This window comes from Populus alba, chromosome 19 (assembly GCF_005239225.2).
Source record: "Populus alba chromosome 19, ASM523922v2, whole genome shotgun sequence".
Classification (NCBI taxonomy): domain Eukaryota; kingdom Viridiplantae; phylum Streptophyta; class Magnoliopsida; order Malpighiales; family Salicaceae; genus Populus; species Populus alba.
In genome coordinates this window covers 16,241,726-16,246,236 of record NC_133302.1, presented here as the reverse complement: position 1 = coordinate 16,246,236, position 4,511 = coordinate 16,241,726, and the positions used below count along the sequence as shown (strand labels likewise).

Sequence of the window (4,511 nt, the reverse complement as noted above, 5' to 3'; positions counted from 1 at the left end):
AAATCTTTTAGGGTTGCTATATGATTTACACTGTTTTTGCATCTTTTTTTATACATAAGATTGAAGATTTATTGAAATTAAATTGTAAAAGAAACCAAGCGATCTTGTATTTAAAATTAAAATAATTAAATTTTATTCATCTGTTAATCAAAATTACAAGATGGACTTCTCCATCTAAAAACGAGCCTACGAATGACGAAACCAAAAGAATTTCAGATGGAAGTCCCTATCTTCAACATCCGGATGCGCTCATTATCCAGAAATTATGGGCTTAACGTTAGAACATTGGGATTTTGCAGGGCCGTCTGGTCCGCTATATGCAAGTTTAATGTCGGCAAGCTGCACCTTGTCACATGGGATGCCACTGCTGCAAGCAATCTGAACAACAACCGGAGTTGCGGAAGTTCCCCTTATATTCTTAAAACTAACATCACTGATCTTCACTTTTGATGGAGCCTGCAAAAGAAAACAAGAAAGAACATTAAGACCCCAATAGACTTTTAGTAATCTCCCTAGAACTGATGAACATAAAAAAATCAGTATGCTTGTGTAGGCGTTCTTCAGAATTGCATTATGGATCTAGCCTGATGCAACCAATTATGGAATGCAGTGCACAGCATGTTTGCTTCACAGTCAATACTATGAATTGCGAATTGCGTTGAAACATTTTTTTTTCATAAGATGTAAGAAAAGATTTTGATAAATTGTGGAGTGTTTGAGCCACGAATTGGGTAAAATATTGTCACAGTAATTTATTAGTACTGTGAAAATATCCTTATGGTAACAGAAAAAAGCAATACCTTTAGACTGCATTGGTTCCATGGGCAATACACTTGATCTATGATGACAGGGTTTTGGACATTGTTCATGACAATATCCTCAAAATGCATGTTAGATGCGGCACCACCGTATAAAGCTGGCCAAGATTTTATTCTAACGCCATTTGTAGTATCTGAGATGGTGCAGTTCTTGACAAATATTCCAGAAACAGGTTTCTCATTGGGGTATTTCCCTAAACTTCCAACACTGATGCCATGGCCAGGTCCACATGTTACTCCTGTGATGTGTAGTTCTTCGGTGCCATCCCCCACGGAGATACAATCATCGCCTGTGCCAATTTTTGAATCGATAATGTAGATCCCAGTAGATCGGCCGATGTGGATTCCATCGGTGTTTACACTCTCACCAGGTGCACTCACGGTAAAATGCTGGAAGGTGAGGTTTCTGCACCCCAAGACGTTAACATGAAAGTTCTTGCTATCTCGACTAGTTATATCTCGGACTAATGCATTGGTGATGAAATCGAACCTTATATTCTGATCCATGTTAGAAGCAAACAAAAGGCAAATGATTAAAGAAACCTTGGTAGTGCCATAACATATAATTAGGCTTCATAATGGTGAGTAGATTACCATTGGAGGCTGTCACAATCTTTATCTTTCTGACATGTACTTTTGCTCCATGCAGCCTTTCCCTGCCCATCAAAAGTGCCGCTTCCCGACAATGTAAATTTATCTACGTATCCGAAATTAACCCAATGACCTCCTGAGAACTGATTTGGGTCAACCGGTGCCTTCAATATGCCATCAACTTGGAGCTCAATCGCAGCCTTGCAAGGACCTGCTAGAGTCAATTTCCCGTAACGAGTATGTCCCACTTGGAATAAGAACTTTGCTGGGGTTGGTTGAAGCACAAGCATCTTTCCAAGCATTGGTTAATGCCTAAAAATGGAAAGAGAAGGGAAATGTTTAGAGAGGATCAGCAGGTCTCAAATTCTAAGGAAACGTAAATAAGTTCTGACGCGAATACTACATATTCAGCTATTTAAAAATCAAACGCATGCGTGCGAGAAAATATATAAGATACCTCTGTGATATCTTTATCGGCACCATATTTAGTCACATCGAAGACACCTTTTGATTGGGCTTTAGCTGCTGATGCTAACAATAAAAATACTGAGAATGATATTATTGCTGAGGATACAACTTTCAGGCCCATCTTTTTGTCAGCTATGTTGCTTTCTTTCTTCAATACTCTAGGAAAAGGAATGAATTTCTTAATCTTCCATTGCGATCCTTTATAGGGCGAGAGGGAATTCAACACCACTCGTAAATTTATCATTGCAGTTGATGAATTTTGTCCATGTTTGTGCAAGGTTGTAGCTTTGCCCTTCAATGTCATTGCTATTATTAGCTTCTCTTGCAATATAGCATATCAAAATGTTCTAAGAAAAATCTATATATATCGATCACACTGTCCATACAAGCCTAATTTCATGTAAAGATTTGTTTAATGTAATAAAAATGCTTCTATTTTTGAAGATTCTGTTATTGAAGATGTTGATTCCATTTTGTTTTATTTTTTCCCTTGAAATAGTATGTAATAAAACTTTAAATAACATCAATCTATGAAAAAAAAAAAACATTAACAAGATTCTAAATCCTTAAAAATAAGTCAATTAATAAATATAAAGAGAATGAAAAAAAAATGAAACTTGAGACTAAGGATACATAAAATTATAATAATAAAAGATTCATAAAACTATTATTCATTCCTTAACAGCTAAACAAAAGTACAAATTCTATCAAAATATTTTATTACGGAAGCATTATATGTATTTATTTCACTACTACATTTACTAGTTTTACCGACGGAATTTTCTATCTGCGTGACATTACCATTTCATCAGTGAAATTTTACTGACTAATTCACTGACGGAATTCATCCATATTACATCGGTAATTCCATTTATGTTGCCAATTCTATCAATAAGAAAAAAAAAAGCCGATGACTTTACAGATGAAAAATGTGCGCCCAAAAAAAAGTTACTAGCTGGAATTATGCCGACGAAATTATTTCGTCGGCATAATTTCATCGGTGATAGTGGCATATGCAGTAAAGCTTTTCCAACTCTCTAGAATATACCGGCGGATTAAGTCCATCTTTATTCACATCGGTAACACACCGACAAAATGATTTCGTCGGTGATAGAGGCATATGCAGTAATGTTTTTCCAACTCTCTAAAATATACTAACAGAGTGATGTGGTTAGTAACTATGATTTCGTCCGTGACAATTAAAAAATATGTATTTTTAAAAAATAAAATTGTATAAAATAATTAATATAAAATTGTATAGAATAATAATAAAAAATTCTATAAAATTCAATTATCTAAAAATAAATTATCTTAATATACAAGCCGAATATTCATTACAAATTTGGGTGTTCAAATAAATTTAAGCTAAAATAATGGTGGCGTAGGAGGATGAGGCTGGTCGTTCCCGGGACCATATAGCCAAAAAATAGGCACACATGTATCACCCATCTGTGATCTCATATCAAAGATCATTTGGCAGGGTTTTTTATAATTCACAAAGAGTTGATATTTTTCAGTGAGATTGGCCGTATGTTTTTGCAAGGCCACAAACTCCCAAGACTGGGTACTCCATATCGATCACGAGCTCCCAATGGTTAAGCCATTATGGGCCATCCGCATGTTCTCGATCGTAGTGTTGGAGAATCCATACACCGGATTTTTATCGGGTCCATCAGATGATCCTGCCTCCATCAACAAATCTGGCTCGAAATCCAGGTGGGTCGAAGGATCGTCCCCTTATCTCTCCCTCAATCCTTAGTCAGTCGTTCATATTGTTAATTAAAATGAGTCATCTAATCTTGAACTCGTTGGTCTAGCATTGTCGCAAACTCTGGAGTTTGAGTGCTCAAAACTGATTGCGAGCATTCAATGATCGAAACATAACTGGTCGTCTGCAAGTTTCGACTGTAGTGTTAGAAAATCCATACACCTGATTTCTATTGGGCCCATTAGATGATCGCACCTCCAACCACAAATTTGGATCGATATCTGAATGCGTCGAAGGATCATCCCTATATCTCTCTTTCAAACGGTTGTTACATTTATCCTTGAAAGAAAAATTAAATTAATCAAATTGAAGGAAATTATAACTTAATAAAAAAATATGGTTGAAAACCAGCATACCGCAAAATGCTGAGCTTAACTATCTACAAGTTGCTACCCCTCTTTCTGGTGGTTATTGATGTATTTGCATCTTTTTTAGCATTTTTTCAAAAAACAAAAAACTACTTTCGATGTGTTAAGTTTTTAATGCTCTTATTAAGTCAACATTGATGTTGCCTTTTTTCCAAAAGTCAAAACACAAAACAAAAAAAAATGCATTTATATTTTAGTGATCTAATTGTTATTGTGGAAGCGAGAGGACCAATTTTAAAATTTGAAACCCTCTCACTAAGCAACCCAACATTTAATCAAATGGTCTACAATCCATTTTCTTAATTTAATGGTCCATATTTCTTTGTTTACTGTCACCAACATGTAGTATGATATGGGATATGCCAAGACCTTTACCGTCACCAACATGCAAATAATCATTACTATGATAGGGTGCATAATCTGTTAGAGTTGGAAGATCAGGTGTGACATGTTGATTTACTCCGGTGTCGGGGAACCATGCCACAGCATAAACATTTC

General features: G+C 35.7%; 1 pseudogene; it reads right to left on the bottom strand.

The window, feature by feature from the left end:
• Positions 1 to 232: 232 nt before the first annotated feature.
• Positions 233 to 1,998, bottom strand: LOC118055943 (exopolygalacturonase-like; annotated as a pseudogene).
• Between the last annotated feature and the right edge of the window lie 2,513 nt (positions 1,999 to 4,511).